The sequence below is a fragment of the Saccopteryx leptura genome, chromosome 9 (assembly GCF_036850995.1).
Source record: "Saccopteryx leptura isolate mSacLep1 chromosome 9, mSacLep1_pri_phased_curated, whole genome shotgun sequence".
Taxonomy (NCBI): domain Eukaryota; kingdom Metazoa; phylum Chordata; class Mammalia; order Chiroptera; family Emballonuridae; genus Saccopteryx; species Saccopteryx leptura.
Window position 1 is genome coordinate 85,536,578 of NC_089511.1, and position 25,981 is coordinate 85,562,558.

The 25,981-nt window shown below is 37.5% G+C and overlaps 1 pseudogene; it reads left to right on the forward strand.

The window, feature by feature from the left end:
* Positions 1 to 24,646: 24,646 nt before the first annotated feature.
* On the forward strand, positions 24,647 to 24,744 carry LOC136381625 (U6 spliceosomal RNA; annotated as a pseudogene).
* The last annotated feature ends 1,237 nt before the right edge of the window (positions 24,745 to 25,981 follow it).

Genomic DNA, 25,981 nt, shown 5'->3' on the forward strand with positions numbered 1-25,981 from the left:
ATCACTATTCTTTTTGCTATTTGTGTTGGTGTTTTCTATGTCTTAGCTGGGTCAGGTATGAGGAGCCCTTCCTTAAACTATCATTCTAACAAGGGTTGTTAGGTCCTGAACTGATGTTCTCCATATCTTGCCACTGATATGCCTGCCCTGGACCTCCCTGGCTAGAGCCTGGTGCAGATCAGTGGGGGTTACTGCCTATGACTGGCTCTTAACTACCTTTTTGAAGCTACAGGTGACCCAGATCTTGTGGTTGCCTCATTTGGGCCCAGGTGCCATTGTAAATATCAGCTGCACTCCTAGGCTTGCTTTTATCTACTCTTGGCCTTGGGGAAGTTCCTTTAAAATCCAAGTTTCCCTGAGATTCACTTTCTGCTGCCTCATTGCTGGCTGCTTGCTGGGCTCAGTACTGTAATTCATTGATTAGGTATGGTATTGGATGGGCTTTTCCCTTTAGCCTCAGATATCTTTCTTTCCTGACTTTTTATTTATTTTATTTTGTTTTGTTTTTTGTTCTTTATCTAGCACTCAGAGGGTGTGGTCTCAGGGGACTAGTGGGTGTGGCCTCTGTGCTCCTGATGTGTAGTCTGCCTGCTGGTCCCCTCTGCTGCTGTTGCCAACTCAGGTTTTTGGACTCAGGCGCTGCCTGTGCCAGCCCAACACCGCAGCTACCGCAGCTTCTGCAACCTCTGGTGGGCCTGCATGCCATCTGCTCAAGCCATCCCCAAGGTCGCCCGGGCCCCAGCCACTGCCAACAGTAGTCTCACACCACAGGCTGGATTGCATGCAAGCCCAGACCTCCGCAGCAGCCCACCATACCTTCCTCCACTGTGAGTGGCCCATACACTCCTGTTCAAACCACTACCACTGTCACCTGGGCCTCAGCTGCCAGCAGGGTGGGCCCATGCCACAGGCATGATTGTGCACAAGCTAGGACATCTATAGCAGCTGCTTGGATGGGCTTTACAGGTGGGCCCATGTACAGCTGCTTGGACTGCTTCTGCTGTGGACCGTGCATCAGCCACTGCCAGCGACGGGCCCACGCCACAGGTGTGATTATGCACTAGCCCGGATCTCCACAGCTGCCACTGTGGCCTCTACCTTTGCAGGAAGGTCTGCGTGCAGCCGCTCAGAGTGCCTCTGCTGTTGTCTGGGCCCCCTTCACCTCCAAGGGCAGGCGGGATTGCACGCAAGCTCTGACCTCTGCAGCGGCTGCCATGGCTCCCAGCTCAGCCGCTGGCCTGTGTGCTTCCTCTTAGACCACACTCTCCACTGTCAACTGCAGTCCTCCCAGCGCTCCCTGCTCCTGGAGCCCCAGGCAGCTGGCTGTGAGTGAGGCTCTCTGTGTGGCCCCTTTAATACAGAGCCTGGGTTTGAGAGTTCTGTCTCCTTCTTTCAAACAGAATCTAGGCTCTTTTCTCAGCCAAATACAGTCTGTTCGCCCCTTCCAGGCTCTAGGGCTCTAGGCTGGAACTTCAGTTCTGGGGCTGAGAACCCAAAACCCACAACTCGCCGGGCAATCCTCCCCACCACGAGAGTTTCTCTGGGCCACTGCTCATTCCCAGGAGCAGGGCAGCCCTTTCTGCATCTTTGTCTTTCCTACCAGTCTCAGTGTGGGTTCTTTGGTGGTCCTTGGCTGTAGAATCCTCTTAGTTTAGTCCAAAGTTGGTCTTTCAAGATGACTGTTCTCAAAATTAAGTTGTAATCCACTTTGGTTCTGGGATGTGAGAGTTAGAATGTCCACCTACTCCATGGCCATCTTGTCTCCCTTTCTTGTTAATATTTTAATGTGTACATTCCCATTTTTTTCTGTAAATTCAGGTCCATGTTTCACCCCCCAAGAGACCAAAGTGCTGCTCAGGGATGTTTTATTTCAAGGCTGGGACCCCAGCAAAGCTCCAGACTTGTCCTTTCACTGATTTTTTTCTTTCACCCTGTGGCTGGACTTTTGAGCATCAATTTGTGACAGGCTTACTACAAGCAGGATTTTGGCCTTTTTCTTCCCATCGCTTAGGTCCCTACTGTCAAGCCAGTCTCCATGAACTTCTTTCTCCACATTTGGTGTTTGGTGACATGGATTGCCAACCAACTGTGGTAGGAAACACAGACCACTCTGCAGCAAGCTGGCTACCAGGACTACAACAGTGTGGTCATTTCTAGAGACAAGGGTCTCAACCTTTATAGCCCTCTTCAAATCAATCAATCCACCAGTGTGTTCATGTGTGTGCATGTGTGTGCCTGTATGTATATGTGAGTGTGTGTGTATGTGTTTTTGTATGTGTGTAGAGGTAGAAAATAGAGGGTCGATCCTTGACAACCTTCACTAACATTAATGAGCCCCCAGTGTGAGGGTCTGAATCCCCCTGGTGTGGTACTGGTGTCAGTTCTCATGCCTCATCATTCCAGAAAAGCTCCTTGGGAAGCTTTTTGGGTCCCTTACCTTGAAATGCAGAGGAAGCTGGGGAATGATGGAAAAGGAGGGCTGGGGCTGGAGACCTGACTGAGGAAACAGAAGACTCATTCAGGAAGTACTTGTGGGACAGAAGGTAACCTATCAGATGCAATTGCTGGTGAACAAAGGGATGGTGCAAGATTAGAAAATCACTGGTGTTAGGTGACTGTAAGGTCCCCAGGGGACAGTGATGGAAAACTGTCTTTAGAGTTTATCAGCACTTAATCACATGAACAGGTGACATGGGGAAAAAGGAACAGCAAGCTCTCAGCTATACTTCCTGCACACTTGTGTCCACAAGACACATTTTAGTTCTGCCTGCGCATGTGTTTGAGCTTCTTAGAGGCAGTGGATGTGGGACTGTCAAGGGCTCTGACCTTGATGTTAGCCATGCTCCACAGACTTACCCTGATTGTCTTCAGCTTAGCATGTATGTCAGTATTTTAAATCCATGGACACATCCAGGAAAGTAAGCTAAAGTATCACATTAGCTGCAAATTTACAAAAATGGGAAATTGGAAATTGTCTCTATTTAAATGTATACATCTCTTTTTGTTCTTTTTTTTTTTTTAAATAAAACTCAGTGAGGAAAAAATCAAATGGCTGACCATGGACAACTGTAAACTTATACTTACCATTGCTCTTTGCCACGTGCTCTGCCATCGCCCTGTCCTTCTGCTCTGCCCTGATCACCACACTTACAGGCATGAATAACAGTGCCTTCCCTACCTCAGCGCCATGCTGACCTTCTTTCCACTCCTCACATGTCTCTGTGCCTTCCTTCTTCAGGGAGCATGCACTTACTCTCCATCTGCCTGAAGTGATCTCTCTCCTTCTTGCTTCACCTCTCTCACTTTTTCAGAACATTACCCCCTACTAAATTCTTTCCTGTTTGTAGCACTGATCAGAGACAGTTATGGTGATGGCAGAATTTCCAAATTCATATTCAGATATGCATATCAAGATCTACATTCTTTTCTTGTGCAGAAGATTTTATTGCAGCAAATTGAAGTTTGGGTTTAGAATGTTATTGCAGTTGTCTTTGTCCATTGACATTCAGAACATTCTCTTTTTAATAAGTTGTCCAAGTTGAAATTCCTTAATTGCTTATCAGACCTGTTTCTCCTCTTTCAAATATATCTTCCCTCCTCAATCCCTCCCAATAAGGTGCTTGGAGTAAGATAAGGTTTACACATCACTGGATATAAGCTCAACCAAAATGGTCACTTGCTCCCTGCTGCACTCAAGGTCCTCACCAGCCCCTTATCCTGTCTGATACCCAGGCCTCCTGTGCTAGTTAATACTCAGGTGAATCTTGGACTTCCCAGGTTAATGATTATACTACATCTGCTGATGAGCACAAACATTACTCTTATCTTCAGTCATGATGTCCCCTGTACTTGTGGCTGCTTTGTTCATTCCTGGGCCTCTCCTGGTTCCTTAGGCAATGATGCTAAAGTAGCACTATAGCACTGGGCATTGGAGCCAATTTTGGGTTGAAGAAATCAGTTGAGTTCTCCAGCTAAAGGCAGGCAGGGAGGGAGTCTACATTCTGATTTAAAAATAAATACCAAACCTATCCTTGGGCATGGTAGTTTACAACAATATATTTCCCTGCCAGTAGTCGGTGCAGATTCACAAGCATATCTTCAGACTGCCCATACTCACGGTCTCAAAGTGACAGTGGTCTCCCAGATTTGCTGACAATAGCAGCATGTTGGCATATTTCTGAACTTCTGATTATTTAGTGGCTGTGGTCTAATTCATCAGCATCCAGAGGGCATTTCTACATACTGACTATGCAGCACTGTGAAAGTAATGAGGACTGACCATTTAAGGTCTGGGCGTTTTATAGGAATATTCATCTGAGGTCCAAAGAAAGAAATTCTCCCCAGAGAACCATCATTTAGATCTAAATAACATTTACTCTACATTACTTCAGAAAACACTTATCCTGGCAGATTCTCTTCTCTTGCTATAGATTCAATGCCAAGACCTTGTCATTGAGAAGCTGATAATGCAATGGGGAAGGGAGGAAATCACTCAGATGTGATACATGTATTCACAGAATATTCTGGAAAAACTGGATTTGGGGGATGAGATGTCTACCTAGGTTCTTCAGAGTTTAAATTACTATGCAGTGTCATGTAAAATATTTTGATTCAGACAAACATTTGGTTTAATTGCAATTATATCATTTCCATGGAATAAAAATGAATCTGAACTTAAGTAAAGATAGGCTTTATTCCAAAGGGGTATTGAAAGAAGGAAAGGGACTATCAAAATGAGGGAAGAGAAACTATCAAAATAGGGAGAAGGCTCCCACCATGAGATCCACCAGTGTCTCCAAGCTTAGCCAGAAAAGGACTTTTCCTGTTCAAGGTAGAGAAAAGGACAGAAAATGTGGGGTGTGGGGATGTGAGATGAGTGGATGCCAGTGGCAGTGGCATGATTTGGGAGATGGCCAGACCTCAGTGTCCCCTGAGGTCAGCCTACTCCTTAGAGGGGCCATTAAAAAGGGGCTGTATTCTGGCTCAGATTTTGGGTACATCAAAATTCAGGGGAAAGAGAGAAACTCAACTAAAGTTTGTTCAAGTCACAGTAGGAGGTATTTTGTTCGTACTTGGTACTAATAGTTCAGCTAATCATTCATCAGATAAGAATGGGAGTTTGGAGGGTCTGTGTGTGGCTTCATCACAGATAAACAAGGGGGGCATCTGAGACTCTTATGGCAGTTATAGTGGGGACAGTGCCTCTTTGCAGTGAGCTATTTTCTGGAGCCCAGAAGAGTGGGGAGATTTCTTAATCTTCGCTATTTTCCAAGAGAGCAGAGCTCAGATAAAATTCAACATCATCAGTTACTTTCTTTGTGAGTTTGAGCCTGTTTTGTCCTAGGAAAATCGAGGTAAAAATGGTTCCCATGTCAGACTGAAGACCAAAAATGCAAAGTTATGTAAAAGAAGTTAGCCTTGTACCAGGCACATTTTGAGAGTTTAATGATAGTAATCATTATTATTTTTACTTTTATTATTACTGCATCCTTGTCTTTGCCTTTATTGAAGCAATTATTATTGTTTATTTTAAAGTTAAATATAAGTAACCAGAGTCTGTAAAAAAAGCATAAAAAATGAGTATGGAATTAATTTTAATATGACCCACTAGCATCCAGGAGAGAGCCAATGGCCTGGAAGCATTTTAGCAAAAAGTATATACTAGGTAGATCTTGCTAAACGGACCTTCAAGTATGATTTACATTTCAGCCATTCCCTGGAGCCCATGCAGAATGTTCTTTGCCACCTCAATGAGCCCAGGCCGCTGAGGTCCAGAGGCCAGAGTTCTCTATGCTGGCCAAAGGAAGGCTGCCTGAGGACCCTTTCTCTGGTCTCAACGTGTAATGAGACTCAAGCTGATATGGCCACAGCAGCATTTTCTAAGAACATTCACACTCTTCTAGATCTTTAACTTGTGCTGGGGATGGAGCTTCTTCTAACATCTTTGCATCGATTTAGAAAGTTTTCCTTAAAGAGTTTACACAGGAGCCTTAAGTATTGCATGGGCTCATCTGCCTGTTTAATCATGTCTACATGCAGAAAAACAGCTTCCTGGGTAGGCACACATTTTGCATTACTGTTATATAAATATTTAAACAGCTGAACTTCTCTGTATCCTCAAGAAAAATACCAGTCTGGGAAGAGAGGCCCAAAGTGAGAAAGCTATGGAAATGTATGCATAAGTAGATCTCTACATATAAATATGGTAACTAATCTTTTAAAAGTTAATCAAACATTACAAAAGCCCCACAAGGCTTGCCCTTTGCTTTGACTGCCTGCAGGGGAACTTAGAATACACTGTAGTGCAGCTTTGGAGTAAAAGAGACACAAATGAGAATCCCAATGTTACCAATCGACTGACTGGGAAAACCTTGAAAGCCATTTAACCTCTCTTTGCCTGTCTTTCTGCATTTAAAAATCAAAGGGAAAACTAGTACCATCATTGTGGAAAAATAATATGGCAATTCCTCAAAAAATAAAACATAGAATTACCATAGATGCAGCAATTCTACAAAAGAATTGAAAACAGGAACTCAATCAGATACTTGTATGTTGTATTTATTGCAATATTACTTACAATAGGTAAAACATGGGAGCAACAAAGATGTTCACCAACAGATGAATAAACAAAAAAAATGCAATGTATATAATATACAATATTATTCAGTCTTAAATAAGGGAGAAGATTCTGACACATGCTGCAACATGGATGAAACTTAAAGACACCACAAGTGAAATCAGTCAAACACAAAAGTTCTAATATTGTAGGAGTCCATTTATATGAGGTAACAAGAGTAGTTAAATATTTACAGATAGAGGTAGACAATGGTTGCCAGAGGCTGGCAAGGAGAGAAAGTTTGCTTTGAAAAGATAAAAACATTCTAGATGTAGACAGTGGCTGTACATCAATGTGAATGTACTTACCGCCATCAATGTATATTTAAAAATGGTTAAAATGGAAAATCTGACATTATGTATGTCTGGGGTCTTTTTGTTGTTGGTTTTTGCAAGAGATAGAAACAGAGACGGAGAGACAGCAAGAGGGACAGATAGGGACGGACAGACAGAAAGGGAGAGAGATGAGAAGCATCAATTCTTTGTTGCAGATCCTTAGTTGTTCATTGATTGTTTTCTCACATTATGTATGTTTTATCACAATAATATATATAGTGGGAGCAATAATTATATTTTCCTTAAAAAGCCATTTGAAGTTCTAAGTAAATCATGTATATTAATATGTGAAATGTTTTGTGTATTAGATGCCATCTAGCAGTTTTCCAAAAAATGCCAATGGCCTTTTATTTCTGGGTATGGGTTTATAGGATGGGTACTTTGAAGCTTCAGGCACATGCTTGAGCCTAGGATGGCCAGAGTTGCAAAACCCCATCACAGGTGAAAACTTATATTTCCAGTGTGGCTTCATGATCTGAATAATAAGGCATCACATATATTATATACTGTAGCTAAAGTAAATGGAACTTTTAAAAACTATTCTATTTCTTATAAATATACATGTTTTTAATTGAATTTATTGGGGTGACACTGATTAACATAATTGTATAGGTTTGCAGTGCACAACTCTACAACACATGCCTATATACTGCATAGTATGTTGACCCTCCCATACCAAGTCCTCACCCATCACCATTTATCCCCCCTAAACCTTCTGCCACCTACTTCCAGCACCCCAGAAATCAGCACATTGTTGTTCGTGTTTGTGAGTGGAAAGAAGGAACATACCTCAAAATAATAAAGGCCATATATGACAAACCAATAACCAACATTATACTCAATGGGAAAAACTACAAGTGTTCCCCTTAAGATAAAAAACAAGAGAGGAATGTCCGCTTTCACCATTCCTATTTAACATAGTACTGGAAGTCCTAGCTACAGCAATCACACAAGAAAAAAATAAAAGTAATCCAAAAGGAAAGGGAAAAGTAAACCTCTCATTATTTGGAGATTATATAATACTATATATAGAAAAGCCTATAGACTCTACCAAAAAACTACTAGAACTATTAAATGAATTAATAAAGTATCAGGATATGTAATAACTATCCAGAAATCAGTTGAATTTTTATACATCAATAATAAAGTATTAGAAGAAAAACTAAGAAAACAGTGCCATTCATAATTATTTCAAAAAGAATAAAATACCTTGCAATAAATTTAACCAAGGATATAAAAAAGCTGTACTCATAAAATTATATGACACAAGAAAAAAAATGGAGACAATGATGGAAAAGACATTATCCTTTCACAAAAAGGGCTTCCACTACAATACAGGAGAATGGACAGGTGTCAGGTAGCTAAAGTGAGGAGGTAAAAACAAATTAGAGACAAAGCAAGGAAAACCCAGGAAAGTATGAGACCACCAACACCTGCAGAGTAAAGTGAGGTTTCATAAAAATGATTAGAAAAGAAAAGAAAAAGAGACTGAAGAAAACTTGGGAGAAAAATAGTACTTGGGGAGATATATACATACAGAAAAAGCAAATGGGGCAGATAGAAAAAGAAGTAAAAAATAGAATGAGGAAACACTAAGAAAAACCTGAGGGAAATGGGATTGGAGAGCAAGATGTAGAGGGAGAACCCTGGGAATGAAGAAACACCTGGTAAGATGATCAGACTCCACATAGTGCATCCACAGGTTGCAGAGGCTGTAGGTCTTTGTCTAGGAGGTCTCCTGAATACATAGTTTGGGGTATCTTTATTTCCATCTAGTTCTAGATACATTCAGATTAACATTTCTTTATAGTTTCCTTTTGTTCAACATAGCAGCCAACACTCAACTTTGCTTAGAAAACTCTCAGGGTCAAATCTCAAAACTCCAATCCAAGAAGCACCAGGGGTTTTGGTCTGTGGTTGTGTCTTGTTTATTTGAAGTCATAGAGCTTCTGCACAAAGGCCTTTGCAAACAAAACTAGGAATCAAGAACACTTTCACGCACTCTGTGGCCACCCAGTGGATCTTGAACTAAAAGGGAAACTCTCCTAGCTACTTGGTCATATACAAATTGTGTTAAATTTGAAGCTGGCAGCTGTGCACTTTAACCACTTTCTCTTGCATGACTTATGTCAACTGCATTTCTTAAATAAAACTTTCATTTTAGATGTGGAAATAGATTTTCTTTCTGAACAACTTGTTCTTCTAGAACCATGTTGACAAACTTTTTTATAAAAAGCACCCACTTTTGCAGTACTGGTCAACCTGGTCCCTCTCACCCACTAGTGGGAATTCCAGCTTCCATGGTGGAGGGTAGCAGAGCAACCAAACGGCGCCGCGATTGGCCCACCATAAAAGCTGGAACATCCACTAGTGGGTGGGAGGGACCAGGTTGACCAGTACTGAAAAAGTGGGCGGTTTTTATAAAAAAAAAGGTTCGCCATCACTGTTCTAGAAATGTGTTGAGTCAGATATGTGACAATGACTTTCCCAAAAGAAATATGCACCATCCATGGTGCCATTCTATTGGTAGTTGACTCATGCTCATCTGTAATGGGAAAGTTTCCTCACCACATTTGGCAATGAAAAGGAAGTGTCTCTTGAAAACAGAATAAAATGAAGAATGTGAATTACAACTGGCGCAATTTGAAATATCTTTCAAAGGCAGGAAAATGTCATTTACAGCATCAGTAGGTACTCAAACAAAGTACTTCCATTCACCACTCCTCACAGACACAGAAGTAAAAGTATATTTTAAAGTCATTAATCTGGAAAGAGCAATTTTTACCTCAGATGTAAAGTTTCCCTACTTTATGTTTCATAGAACAATCTTTGCTTTGGCTATTTAGACTAAATAAAAGCCACCCTTAATGAACATTACCCCTGAGGGGTCAAGATGGACAGGATTTATTTCATGAAGCAGATAAAAAGTGAAGAGAAAAAGTTCAAACAACACCCTTGAAAAGGAGTCAGAGCTAACATTTATTAGACCATATAGGAAACAAATGTACTAAGACTGAAAGCCAAGTTTCAAAATTATCTATGAACATAATATAAATAGCAGCTACTGAGAAATAAGTGGGGATGATCAGGGAGAACTTGTTTAGGGCATGCACTTTGTCAATGGCTTTGTGACAAATGTGGGAATTAAGCTAGACTAAAGAATACTGTAGTGTACCAGATGGAAATTAACACTGAATGAGATAGTGTAGTGTCTAGAAGCAGCAAACAGCCAAGAAGGTCTATAAACTGCTGCTATTACCATCATGACTTATGAGAAGCAATATATGAAATCAGAAATATGTTACATATAGAAGAGATGATGTTGAAAACTAGAACTGAATCTGGCTCATGTCCTGAAACCTCTATATAGTACCTATTCTCTTCAATTTCCTTCAAGATTTTCAAATTATACCTGTCATCATTATGTCATTTCAAATGTACTTTAAAAAATAATACATCCTGATGTTAAAAATAAAAATTAAGAACATTTAAAATAATAAAATAATCTTGACACTCATAAATTATCATTAATATTTAGTAAGCGTTACTTCAGTTACTTCTCATATTTATACATACATAGAAAGGAAGAAAGAAAGGGAGAGAGAAGGCAGAAGAAAGAAAAAATTAGGGTAGGAAGAAGGAAGAAAAATAGAAATACAAATTTATTTTAAAAGATTATATAATTGTATTATGAAAAACAACTTGGAATTTTGTTGAATTTAAATGAGAAATAGAGAGAGAGTGAGGAAGGGAGCAGAGAGAATTAGAATGGTGCACAATTAAAACATTTTTTATTTCTGGAATTTTTTATTTAATATTTGGACCATGTTGACTGACTGCAGGCAACTGAAATCTCAAAAAAGTGAGACTGTAGATTAAGAGAAAACTACTGCATTGCTTAATTCTCTGTTACAATGTTTGAGAAAATTGAGATGTCTTTCAGTGTTTCTTCAAATTCTTACAAAATCCTTGTTACATGTCATTATTTTTATATTGCCATGCTTACATCAAAGTATCTTTTTTTCAAAAAAAAACATACTTTTCACAGTTGTTATATCTTATATCCCTAACTAAATAGATTAAATTCCCCCCACAAATACTTTCAACTTGGTTTCTATAATCCTGAGTTTTGTTTTATTTCTTTCTCTGTTTAGATGGTGTTTGTCCTTCATTAGAGTGCTGTCTGCTGAATTGCTCATTAATTTTTGTGGTAGGGGCTCAGATTCTTCAATCCTATAGATTCTTGGATATCTATAAATATCTCTTTGTTATACCTTTATACTTAACTTGACAATAGGGCTGAAGACTGAGGATTAGGTTTCACTACTTCCCACAGAATTTCTTCAGAATTTATTTTCTGTCCACTGGAATGAGTGTTAATGTAGAAAGTCTGAGACCCAAACTATGTTATTTGCTTTGTCTGCCTTAATGACTACCCACAAAAGCTTTCTACTGACTTTTTACATTCAATAGTCTCAAGATCTAAACTGCAGCAAAGTCTTCTGAGGATGAATGTGCCCTTTTGCTCGACAGATAACTATGTTCTTTATTTTAGAAGAAATTTCCTTTGAGTTTATATATTACATTACATTTTATAGTATATTTGGTCTTTTCCAAGGATTTTAATTATACAAGTGTTCTGTCTCTCCTCTTCTCCATGTCTATGATCTTTTCTATAATAAATGCTTTTTAGGTTTTATTCTAATTCATGTTGCTTCTAATATGGGCTTTCATTTCTCTAATAGATTTTGTTTTTCTCCTAATTTCCATCTCCTTTTTAACCATGATATCTCTTTTTTGAGGAACTTTGTAAAAGAAAAAAGAACATGTTGTCTACAATATTGTCTGCCAAGAATCAGGGGCCGGAACTCTTCCTGAGGCAGTGTAGGTAATTTTTTTCTCATATAGTTTTCAGTTTCTAACAGGTTGTCAGTTGCTTTGGCCTTGAATACACATTGTTTCTCTTTTTTTTTTTTGCATTTTTCTGAAGCTGGAAACAGGGAGAGACAGTCAGACAGACTCCCGCATGTGCCCGACTGGGATCCACCCGGCACGCCCACCATAGGGTGATGCTCTGCCCACCAGGGGGCGATGCTCTGCCCATCCTGGGCGTCACCATGTTGTGACCAGAGCCACGCTAGCGCCTGAGGCAAAGGCCACAGAGCCATCCCCAGCGCCCGGGCCATCTTTGCTCCAATGGAGCCTTGGCTGCGGGAGGGGAAGAGAGAGACAGAGAGGAAGGCGCGGCGGAGGGGTGGAGAAGCAAATGGGTGCTTCTCTTGTGTGCCCTGGCCGAGAATCAAACCCGGGTCCTCCGCACGCTAGGCCGATGCTCTACCACTGAGCCAACCGGCCAGGGCTACACATTGTTTCTTTTTATCTATCTATTTGTATATATATTAGTATATCTATTATATATATATACATATATCTATTAGTATATCTGTTTAACTATCTCCATGTGTGTGTATAAATCCAGGAAGAAATGAAAATATCCAAAATTTAGATAAACAAAAATACAACTTTCTTTATTCTGTATAGGTGACCTCCTAGTGGCTTAAGTTTCTTAGTCTGCCTAGAATAGACAATTTATTCATTATGATGTGCTCATATGATTCCTTGATTTATTAATTTTGAAAACAATTGATTAATTTTCTGTTAATGTCATTGTATACTTAACTCTCTTACAAATTCACCATTTGATTAAAAATATCACAAAACATTATTAATGAATTTAGAAGAATTAGATTGACAGATACTCTCCTTGACCAAATTCAGGTTCCTCTGAGCTCTTTTCATATCTAGGTCTCAACTTTGGTCTATACCAGGGGTCCCCAAACTACGGCCCGTGGGCCACATGTGACCCCTGAGGCCATTTATCTGGCCCCTGCCACACTTCCGGAAGGGGCACCTCTTTCATTGGTGGTCAGTGAGAAGAGCACATTGACCATCTCATTATCCAAAAGCAGGCCCATAGTTCCCATTGAAATACTGGTCAGTTTGTTGATTTAAATTTACTTGTTCTTTATTTTAAATACTGTATTTGTTCCCGTTTTGTTTTTTTACTTTAAAATAAGATATGTGCAGTGTGCATAGGGATTTGTTCATAGTTTTTTTTATAGCCTGGCCCTCCAACGATCTGAGGGACAGTGAACTGGCCCCTGTGTAAAAAGTTTGGGAACCCCTGGTCTATACAGACAGTAGGCTCTCAGTAGTTTGGTTCGCCACTGACACTGAGAGATGTGAACCAACTCTAGTATGATTTCTAACAGCTCAAACCCACACCCCTGTGGTAACCCATCTCCTCTTACGTTTCTGCCTGAAAAGTTCAAAACTACCAAAAAGAATTTACTGATTGTTCAAACCAATACCTGAAGACAGAGCTCCTGTATCCCGGTCTCAGTGAGAGGGTAGGAGACTAACTTCAATACGTGCCAGTTTCAAACCCTGAGGACCTGATCACATCGATCAACCTCCCTACCCATTTTCTGTGTCTTTCCACTTCTCTGACTGTGCAAGAGCCCTAATCATTCCTTGTCCCTCATTCTTCTGTTAATATGCCAGTCACCTCTCCACAGATTGAAGCTGAGCTCAGTTTACACTGGACTCTCTTCCCTGCTGCAGTAGTTACTGAGAAAACTATCTTACTGACTTTTCCAAGTGTCTGGCTTTGTTTCTCTTTGATAGAATGTACTAAAATACACCATCTATATAACTAGAAGACACAGTATTATAATAAAGTCATTTTTTTCCGGATTATCCCATATATTCAATACCATTCAAATGAAAGTCTGAAATGTGTGCATGTGTAATTTAAGAATCTGATTCTAATTAATATGTAAATTAAAAAGTTCAAGAATAGCTACTATAATTTTTTAAAAATAGAGAATTTCCTTAAAAATAAAAAAATTAATAAAAAATTTAATATAAATTTGAAAGTTTATTATTGTTAATTTGAATATGATGTGATACTACATAAGGATATATTGTGAGACCAATGGAACAGAATAAAATTAACCACTCTTATAAGTAAACTTGATACATGATTGAGATGGCCTTATAAATCAACGGGAAAAGAATAAACTAATATATTGTTTTGTGACACTTTGTTATCTATTTAAATTAGATTTTAAATTCACCTAATTCATAAAATAGAACATTGTCATTTATATAAAGGTTTAAAATACAGTATCTACACTCTTTGTTGTTTGCTATTTATATGTATGTTTGCTATTTATATGTAGCATATAATTAAAACTACAGAAATGCATGGGAGTGATAAAAATAAAGAAAACAGTTACTTCTGGGAAGATAGATAAACATGTAATCAGAGATAGAACACAGGGAGCTTTAATTGCCTGTAGGGACTTATTTCTGTAAAAATTATTTGAGGAAAATTTTAAAAAGTATTACAATTTTTTAAATGACTATTTGTTTTATATTCTCTATAACTCTTTGTATGTTGAAATTATTCTAAGTAAATGGGAAAGAAGAGAAAAAAACATTCATCAAATTCATACTCTGTGTCAATCATGATGCTAAACACCTTTATTTACAATTTTATATATTTCTCACAAAACTCTATAAAGTGGTCATTATTTAGGTCCACTTCATTTACAGAGAAATTGAATTTCAAAAAGGTTAAATTTCTAGAAGTTTGAAATATCCAGGAATGTCTCTTTCTGAACACTGTACAGACACTTCACTAAACCATGAACTTTTCAAATGTGTCGCTGAAGCAAAGCATGATAAACCTGAAGCTCTTTTTCAAGTTCAGTTTGTCTCCATAAGTTTCCATAGTATAAATATAGCATAAAAATAGCTAGTTTTCCAGTTTTCAGTACAATCATAAAGACTGTATACTAATATGATAAAAATGCTACTATAATTTTCTCAACGATATGGATGGTATGCAGCAATAAAATGGGAATGCTTTCTGAAGTATCTTCTAAGGTTATCTGCTATTCTCTCCTTTGATATAATTAACAGAAAATAAAAATGCCTATATGCACATTTAGCTGTGATGCTTGCTTTTTCAGCTACTCTGCCTCTGGCTTGCCTGCCCAGACATTTAAACCTAGAACAAGGGTTCAGATTGGTAAAAGGGAAGAGATTGGAAGAAGCACTTCCTCTGACACCTCGGGCAACATCAGCCAGTAGGGATGAATATAAAAAATAAGATTTATTACCTTTCAATCAATTTTTTTCTGTTCTTATTTAATAATTTCTCTAAGATATATATTGCAAGGTAAAATTGCAGCTGTGTCATAGGGAATAAAGATATTTAATATACTTAGATATTTTTAAAATATTTCAAAGGGCCTGACCTGTGGTGGCGCAGCAGATACAGTGTCAACCTGGAACACTGAGATCACCAGTTCAAAACCCTGAGCTTGCCTCATCAAGGCACATATGGGAGTTGATGCTTCTGCTTCTACCCCCTTTTCCTCTCTCTTTCCCCTGCAAAATTAAGTAAAAACAAAATCTAAAAAAATATATATTTTCTATAGTGGTCATACTACTTGATTCTGCAACAACAGTTTGTAAATTTTCCTATTGTACCATAACCTAACTAACACATGGTATTATCAGGTTTTTTTTCCTTTATATCTAGAATTTTTTATTTTAATTTGTTGTGTTTACATAGTTACAAGTATTCCCCCAAATATCTCTTCCCCCCCTCGTGTTCCCCTTGATACCCCTTTGCCCCCTCCCCCCACTGCCTTCTCCCTTTCCCTCCATGATTTTCTATCTTGCCTCTATCTCTCTGTGTTATGTGTATATACTTTCCCTAGTGCCTTTCCTTTCTTTGATCCCCTCTTCTCCTCCCCTTTCCCTCTGACCGCTTTCCCTCTGGACTCCTTGACCCCTTCTCTGCCTCTTTTCTGTTCCTCAGTTCACATTGTTCATTGGATTCCTTGTATGAATGAGGTCATATGATATTTTTCTTCCTCTGCCTGGTTTATTTCGCTTACCATAATAGACTCCGGGTTCCTCCATGTCGTCACAAAGGATAAGATTTCCTTCTTTTTCACAGCTGTGTAGTATTCCATTGAGTATACGTACCACTACTTTAGTCCACTCGTGTACTGATGGACACTTGGGTTGTTTCCAGATCTTGGCTATTATAAACAATGCTGCAATAAGCATGGGGCTGCATTTCTTTTTTGAATCAGTGATTTGTAACTCTTAGGATATATTCCTAGAAGTGGGATAGCTGGGTCAAAAGGTAGTTCCATTTTTAATTTTTTGAGGAATCTCCATATTGTTCTCCACAGTGGCTGCACCAGTCTGCATTCCCCCTGGCAGTGCAGGAGGGTTCCCTTTTCTCCACACCCTCTCCAGCACTTGTTATGTGTTGTTTTGTTAATGATCACCATTATGACAAGTGTGAGATGGTATCTCATTGTGGTTTTAATTTGCATTTTTCTGATGATTAGTGATGTTGAATATTTTTTCATATGCCTATTGGTCATCTGTATGTCCTCTTTGGAGAAGTGTCTATTCAGTTCTTATGCCCAATTTTTGATTGAATTGTTTACTTTCCTGTTGTTGAGTTTTACAAGTACTTTGTAGATTTTGGTTATTAACCCCTTATCAGATGTGTTGGCGAATATGTTCTCCCATTGTGTGGGTTGTCTTTTTATTTTGTTCATGTTGTCTTTGGCTGTGCAAAAGCTTTTTAGTTTGGTATAGTCCCATATGTTTATTCTGTCCTTTATTTCACTTGCCCATGGAGTTTAATCAGCAAATATATTGCCACGAGAAATGTCAGAGAGCTTACTGCCTATGTTTTCTTCCAAGATGTTTATGGTTTTGCTACTTACATTCAAGTATTTTATCCATCTTGAGTTTATTTTTGTGAATGGTATAAGTTGGTGGTCTAGTTTCATTTTTTTGCATGTATTTGTCCAATTTTCCCAGCACCATTTGTTAAAGAGATTGTTTTTAATCCATTGTATGCTCTTACCTCCTTTGTCAAATATCAATTGACCATAAAGGTGTGGGTTTATTTCTGGGTTCTCAGTTCTGTTCCATTGATCTATATGCCTGCTCTGAATACTTGTTCTTATGCCAGTAACAAGCTGTTTTGAGTACAATGGCCTTGTATTATAACTTGGTATCAGGAAGTGTGATACCACCAACTTTATTCTTCCTTTTCAAGATTGCTGAGGCTATTCGTGTTCTTTTTTTGATAAGATATAAGTTTTTGGAATATTTGTTCTTTATCTTTGAAGTATGACATTGATATTTTAATAGAAATTGCATTGAATTTATATATTTCTTTGGGTAGTATAGACATTTTAATGATATTTATTCTTCCTATCCATGAACATGGTATATGCTTCCACTTATTTGTATCTTCCTTGATTTCTTTTATCAATGTTTTATAATTTTCCGAGTAGAGGTCTTGAACCTCCTTGGGTAAATTTACTCCTAGGTACTTTATTTTTTTGGTTGTAATAGTGAAGGGAATTGTTTTCTTAATTTCTCTTTCAGACAGTTCATTGTTAGTGTATAAAAGTGCCACTGACATCTGAATATTGATTTTATATCCTGCCCCCTTGATGAATTTATTTATCAGTTCAAATAGCTGTATGACTGAGACTTTAGGGTTTTCTATGTACAATATCAAGTCATCAGCAAATAATGAAAGTTTTACTTCTTCCTTTCAAATTTGGATGCCTTTTATTTCTTCTTCTTGTCTCATTGCTCTAGCTAGGACTTCCAGAACTATATTAAATAAGAGTGGTAAAAGGGGACCCCTGCCTTGTTCCTTTTCTTAAGGGGATTGCTTTTAATTTTTGCCCATTGAGTATAATGTTGGCCATGGTTTGTCATAAATGGCCTTTATCATGTTGAGGTATGTTCCCTGTATTCCCACTTGGATGAGGGTTTTGATCATAAATGGGTGCTAGATTTTATCAAATGTTCTTTTTGCAACTATTGATATTATGATGTGATTTTTCTCCTTCCTTTTGTTTATGTGATGAATCATGTTGATTGACTTGTGAATATTGTACCAGCTTTGCCTCCCAAGAATAAAACCCACTTTATCATGATGTATGATTTTTATCATATATTGCTGGATCTGATTTGCTAATATTTTGATGAGAATTTTAGCATCTAAATTCATCAGGGATATTGGCCTATGGTTTTCTTTCTTTGTAGTGTCTTTTCCTGGTTTGGAATGAGGATTATATTTGCCGCATAAAAGGAGATTGGAAGTTTTTCTTCCTCTAAAGTGGAAGAAGGATAGAAGTAGCTGAAGAAGGATAGGAGTTAGTTCTTCTTTGAATATTTGGTAAAATTAGCTTGTAAAGCCTTCAGACCCAGGACTTTTGTTTGTTGGGAGTTTTTTTTATAACTGTTTCAATCTCTTTTGTTGTAATTAGTCTGTTTAGGTTTTCTGATTCTTCCAGATTGATTTTTGAATGATTATATTTTTTAAGAAAATTATCCATATCATCTAGGTTGTTCCATTTTTTGGCATACAGTTCCTCATAGTATTTTCTTACAATCCTTTGAATTTCTACTGTGTCAGTTGTTACTTCTCCACTCTCATTTCTAATTTTATTTATTTGAGCTTTCTCTCTTTTTTCCTTGTTGAGTCTGGTTAAAGGTTTATCAATCTTGTTTACCTTTCAAAGAATTCAAAGAACCAGCTCTTGGTTTTATTGATCTTCTGTATTTTTTTTTGCTTTTATGTCATTTATTTCCACACTGATCTTTATTATTCCCTTCCTTCTACTTCCTTTGGGCTTAACTTGCTGTTCTTTTTCTACTTCTTTTGGGTACAGGGTTAAGATGTTATTTTGAGCTTTTTCCTGCTTCTTTTTTCTTTTTTTTTTTTTTTACAAAGACAGAGAGAGGAATAGACAGGGACAGACAGACAGGAACGGAGAGAGATGAGAAGCATCAATTATTAGTTTTTCATTGCGCATTGCGACACCTTAGTTGTTCTTTGACTGCTTTCTCATATGTGCCTTGACCGTCGGCCTACAGCAGACTGAGCAGCCCCTTGCTTGAGCCAGTGACTTTGGGTCCAAGCTGGTAAGCTTTTGCTCAAACCAGATGAGCCCGCACTCAAGCTGGCAATCTCGAGGTCTCGAACGTGGGTCCTCAGCATCCCAGTCCAACACTCTATCCACTATGCCACCACCTGGTCAGGCTTTTTTTCTGCTTCTTAAGGTATGCCTGTAATGCCATGAACTTCCCTCTCAGGACTACTTATGCTGTGTCCCATAAATTCTGAGTTATTGCATGTTCATTTTCATTAGTTTCAAGGAAGTTTTTGTTTTCTTCTTTGATCTCATTGTTAACCCATTCATTATTTAATAGCATGCTATTTAGTCTCCAAGTGTTTGAATGTTTTTCAGTTTTTCTATTGTAGTTGATTTCTAGTTTCATGCCTTTGTGATCAGAAAAGTTGCTTGATATGATTTCAAATTTCTTAAATTCATAAAGACTTGTTTTGTGTCCTAACGTGGTATATTCTAAAGAATGTACCGTGAGCACCTGAAAATAATGCATATTCTGCTGCGTTGGGGTGAAATGTTCTGAAGATATCTATTAAATCCAGTTGATCTTGTGTGTCATTTAAGGCCACTGTTTCTTTGTTAATTTTCTGTCTGGAGGTTCCATCCATTGATGTTAGTGGGATATTAAAATTTCTTACTATGATAATATTGCTGTTGATCTCATCCTTTTTGTCCATCAAAATCTGTTTTAGATATTTAGGTGCTCCTATATTAGGTGTGTATATATTTATAATAGTTATATCTTCCTGTTGTTATGCTCCTTTTATCATTATGTAGTGACCTTCCTTATCTCTTACTATAGCCTTTGTTTTAAAGTTTATTTTGTCAGATATTATTATTGCTATGCCAGCTTTTTTTTTTCATTTCAATTTTTGTGAAATATTTTTTTTCCATCCCCTCACTTTCAGTCTGTGTGTCTCTTTTGTTTTAAGGTGGGTCTCTTGTAGACAGCATTATGTACAGGTCCTGTTTTCTTATCCATGCAGCCATCCTATGTCTTTTGATTGGAGCATTTAATCCATTTACATTTAAGGTTATTATTTATATATTGTTTTCTATTGCCATTTTATTCTTTAAATCTATAATCCTTTTTTTCTCAATTTCTTTTTTCCTTTGCTCTTTTTATAGCAAGCCCTTACATGTCCTGCAGTACTGGTTTGGTAGTAATAAATTCTTTGAGGGTTTTTTGTTTTTGTTTTTGTCTGGGAAGCTTTTAATTTCTCCTTTAATTTTAAATGACAATTTTGCTGGATAAAGAAGTCTTGGTTGTAGGCTCTTGTTCTGCATTACTTTGAATATTTCTTGCCATTCCCTTCTGGCCTCAAGTGTTTCTGTTGAATAGCCAGATGTCATCTTTATGGGGGCTCCTCTATAGTTAATTGACTTCTTTTCTTTTTCTGCTTTTAGTATTTTTTCTTTATGGCTTAACTTTGATATTTTAAATATGCTATGTCTTGATGTAGGCCTCATTGAATTTCTCTTTACCGGGACTCTCTGTGCTTCTTGAACTTGTGTGACTTTCAAAGTTTTTAGCTATGATTTCTTCAAACATGTTTCCTATCCCTTGTTCTTTGTCTTCTCCTTCAGGAACCCCTATGATGTGGATGTTATTTCTCTTCATATTGTCATAGAGTTCTCTTATAGTTTCCTCAGACTTTTTGAGCCTCTTTTCTTTTTGCTGCTTTGTTTCTGTGTTTTTATTTATCTTGTGCTCTAATTTGCTAATTCAATCCTCTGCTTTATCCAGCCTGCTGTTGATTTCTTCTAGTGTAGACTTCATTTCTGGTATTGTAATTGTCATTTCTGATTGATTCTTTTTTATGATTTCAGTGTCCTTTTTGATGCTTGCAGTTTCTTTATTTAGGTGCTCATTAAGTTCATCCATTGTAGCTCTGAGATCCTTAAGCATCCTAACAATCATTATTTTAAACTCTGCATCCAGTAATTTGGTTACTTCCATCTCATTCAGTTCTTTTTCTGGGGATTTCTCTTGTTGATTTATATGGATTACATTCCTCTGTCTTCCCATTTTTTGTGTGTGAGGTTTGCAAGTTTGTTGGGGTTGTGAGTCTGAGGTTGGAATATGGAATGTGGCTTCTCCTCCAGGTCTTTATCCCTTAGCCTCTACTGGTTTCTCGGATTTTAATTCTCCCTAACTAGTAGAGCCACTTAAAAGTCTTATTTCCTTTCTGTTTGTTTGCTAATCCCAGCAGGGAGCTTCTTTGTTTAGGACAGGGGTAGTGGGTGAATCTTGTTCTTTGACCCCAGTTGAAACTCTATCCAAGAATGCAGTGGGTGTGAGCTCTGATATCAGGATTTTAAATTTGTGTGAGGCTGTGACTCTGATTGGTGTAAAATGCTATTGTTATTTTAATTTATAAATCTTGATTCCTGAGAAGCTAGTGAAGGATCTTTACTTTTTATTTAGATATTTTAATTTCTTCTTCAAATTGTCCTTTCATTTCCCTTATCTACATTAAAATTTGTTTACCTAATTTTCCTGTAGTAGTTATTTATATACTTTAGATACCAGACTTTTATGAAGTATATATATTGAAACTATTTTCTCTAAGCTAATAAAATATTTGAAATTCTGTTTATGTAGAATTTCTGCTACACTATCTTTTTATAGAAAGCTGAAAAATGTAGCTTTGGGGGAGATATGATTGATAGATATACTCATTTCAGGTACACCAGCCACTTTAGTTTTGAAAACTAAAAATTTCACTTCAAAATGTCTATTTTTTATAGAGCTACAGTAATCAAGCCATTGTGATATTGGCAAATAAACAGACAAATATATCAATGGAAAAGAATAGAAAACCCAGAAATAGACTGGCAAAAATATAGTCAACTGATCTTTGACAAAGGAGCTAAAGCAGTTGAATAAAGAAAGCATAATATTTACAACTAGTGGTACTAAAAAATTAAACATTTATATGCAAAAAGTAATCTTACTCTTTTCACAAAAATTAACTAAAAATGGATCTTAAACCTAAATACAAAGCTTCTGGAAAAGAAAAAAAGTGCAGGAGAAAAATCTGTGTAAATCTGGGTTTAGCAATGAGTTTTTAGATGTAACAACAAAAGCAAAATTTAAGAAAGAGCCAAATGATAAATTCAACTTTATTAAAATTAAAAACTTTTTCATAATGAGAGAAGCTGGGAAATAAAAGACAAAGACAGAAAGAAAATATTTGCAAACCACATAATTAATATGGAATTTTTATCTAAATTTATAAGTAACTCTTAAAAATCATCAATGAGAAAATACACAACTCAAGAAATGGGTGAAAGATTTGAGCAGACACCTTACCAAAGAAGATACACAGCTAAAAAATAAGCATATAAAAATTCTCAACATCAATTGTCATCAGGTAACTGCAAATTAAAACAATGAGATGCCACTAAATACCTAGTAGAATGGGTAAAATCTTTAAAAAACTGAAAATACCAAAAGTCTACGATAATTGGAATAACAGAAATTTTCATTCATTTTTGGAATACAAAATGGTATAGCCACTTTGGAAGACAGTTTGGCAGTTTCTTACAGAACTAAATATACCCTTACCATATAATTTGGCAATTATACTCCTAGATATTTATTCAATTGATTTGAAAATAAATGTCCACACAAAAATCTGCACATAAATGTTTATAACAGCTTTATTCATTAATTGCCAAAAACTGGGAGCAACCAAGATGTTCTTCAACAGAGTAATGGATAAATAGATAGTGGTATATCCATTCAACAGATTATTACTCTACCAAATTTAAATAAATGAGCTATCAAGACTTGGAGAAATCTTTTTTTTTTTTTTTTTGCCTTTTTTTTTTTTTTTTTTTTGTATTTCTCTGGAGCTGGAAACGGGGAGAGACAGTCAGACAGACTCCCGCATGCGCCCGACCGGGATCCACCTGGCACGCCCACCAGGAGGCGACGCTCTGCCCACCAGGGGGCGATGCTCTGCCCCTCCGGGGCGTCGCTCTGTTGCGACCAGAGCCACTCTAGCACCTGGGGCAGAGGCCAAGGAGCCATCCCCAGCGCCCAGGCCATTTCCGCTCCAATGGAGCCTTGGCTGCGGGAGGGGAAGAGAGAGACAGAGGGGAAGGAGAGGGGGAGAGGTGGAGAAGCAGATGGGCGCTTCTCCTGTGTGCCCTGGCGGGGAATCAAACCCGGGACTCCTGCACGCCATGCCGACGCTCTACCACTTAGCCAACCGGCCAGGGAAGACTTGGAGAAATCTTGAATGCATGTTGCTAAGGAAAGAAATCAATTTGGAAAGACTACATATTGTACAATTTACAGTTATATAATATTCTGGACAAAGCACATCTAGGAAGACAGTAAATGATCAGTTGTTACAGATTAATAATGCTTTCTATTTTTATAATGCATTTTATAATGCTCTGACAGTTTGAAGACCTCCAGATTCAGGAAGGGCCTGGCTCTCCCACAGTTAGCTAATTGCTAGAGATAGCAAATAGCTTTTCTGGAAGCACACCTTTAGTTTGTAAACCAAGCAATTCTAAGCCCATACCCCCAATAATCTCCTTTATACAGTTCTCACACACTTAGCAGATATTCCCTATATGATGAAAATGCCACTTGAATTTTGTCTTCATGAGAAAAACATCATATAACATCCAATAAAATTGGGATGGGGCATCCTACAAACACTTAATCAATAATCCTCAAAACTGTCAAGATAATAAAAACAAGAAATATCCGAGAAATTTTACAGCCAAGAGGGGCCAAAGAGGACATGACACAACTAAATAGGATGTCCTCAATGGGGCTCTGAAATGGAAAAAGAACACTGTGTAGAAGCTCAAAAAATCTGAATAAATTATGATCTTAATATTAATATTGTTTATTAATTATAATAAATGTTTCACCATAGTATAAAATTTTAATAGTAGAAACTGGCTGCAAGATATATGGGAATTCTCTGTAATATTTTCTCAGTTTTTCTATAAACCCAAAATTCTTCTAAAAAAGTGAAGTCTATTTAAAAATAAAATGTGACCAATTTCCACAGCAAGATAAAAGGTTAAGCACTCAAAATATTTCAATATCAGAAGAGTTTTAGAAAATACATTCCAAACTTAATTGGGAAAATGAAATAGAACACATTCTACTGAATATTTTCACAATATAAGGTACTTTAGAAGAGAATTATGCATAGAAGAAAGTTTTAAAAACAGAAGGTTTAAAATGCTTTGTATTTTTTAGAAGAAATAAAAATTGGCAAAAATAATTTATTATAATAGCTGATTTTTCAAATTATTGAAGAAAAAATTTCCCTCAGAATTTCTTTGGGTCCATATGATCCACAGGCACACAAAATTTGAGGGTAAGTAAAATGAGCATCCTGGTTTTCCAATGACATGTTTCATAGAGCAGACACAAGAAAAGAGGAGAGGAGAAGTGGATGTTTCCAAATTGAATAAATTTACTTACAAACATAATCTTCAAACTATCTGTGAAATTGTCTCAAGGCAAAAGACTCAGCTCAAACAACTGACTTTGCTAACCAAAGTATGTTATGCAAATCCTAGGGCTGCTAGGAATGATGTCTTTTTGTTACCACCTAGGTACTATCATGTGCAGGTGACAAAAATAGGCAACTAAAAGAAAGGTTGGCACTTCAGCACCACATGGCACACATGCTAAAATTGGAACAATCCAGAGATTGGCATGACCCTTGTACAGGATGACATGAAAATTCTTGAAGCAGCTCATATTTTGGGGAATGGAGAGTTATTGTGTAATGGGTATGAAGTTTCAGGTTGAAATGATGAAGTTTGGATGATGGATTTTGGTGATGGTTGCATAATAATGTGAATGAATTTAATGCCACTGAACTAGATATTTTTATGTTGATTTTAATTTATTGTGTTTACATAGATTCTAGTGTTGCCCCCCTCCCCTGTATTCCCCTCAACATCTCCTTTGCCCCCCCATAGCACCCTCTCCCCCTTCCCTTCAGCTTTATCCCATCCTATCATACCCTTTCCTTCTGTTCTCTTTTCCTCTGATCCCTTTGATCTCTCCTCTGTCTCAATTTCGTTCCTCAGTTCACATTGTTCATTGGATTCCTTAAATGAGTGAGGTCATATTTTTCTTTTTCTGCCTGGCTTATTTCACTTAACATAATAGTTTCCAGGTCCATCCATGTTGTTGCAAAAGGTAACATTTCCTTCTTTTTCATGGCCCCATAGTATTCCATAGTATATATGTACCACTGCTTTTTAATCCACTTGTCCACTGACAGACACTGGGCTGTTTCCAGATCTTCATCGTTGTGAACAATGCTGCCATAAACATGGGGGTACATTTCTCCTTTTCAAACAGTGCTATAGTGTTCTTGGGGTATATTCCTAAAAGTAGAATAGCTGGGTCAAAGGCAGTTCAATTTTTAAATTTTTTTGAGGAATCTCCATACTGTTTTCCACAGTGTCTGCACCAGTCTGCATTCCCATCAGTAGTACAGGAGGGTTCCCTTTTCTCCACATCCTCACCAGCACTTAATTCTGTGTTGTTTTGTTGATCAGCGCCATTCTGACAGGTGTGAGGTGATCTCATTTTGGTTTTAATTTGTATTCCTCTAATGATTAGTGATGTTGAGTATATTTTTATATGTTTATTGGTCATCTGTATGTCCTCTTTGGAGAAGTGTCTATTTCTTTTGCCCATTTTTTTTATTGGATTATCTTCCTAAACAGTTTAAATAAAACAGTTAAAATAGTAAAATTTTTATATATATTTTTTACAACAAAAGAAAGATTTTAGAAATATCAGAAAGTCAACTCCTCCCTTAATTGAGATAGTATAGGGACTTGGACCTGAGGATGGAAAAATACCAGGTGGCCAAAAGGATAAGGTAACTGCAAGAATGTCATCATCCCTTCACTCCCTGTTCAAAAAAAAATGCAGAATTTTAGTTCCCATCTAACTGCTTGCTTTCCCTACCCTGACATGGGGA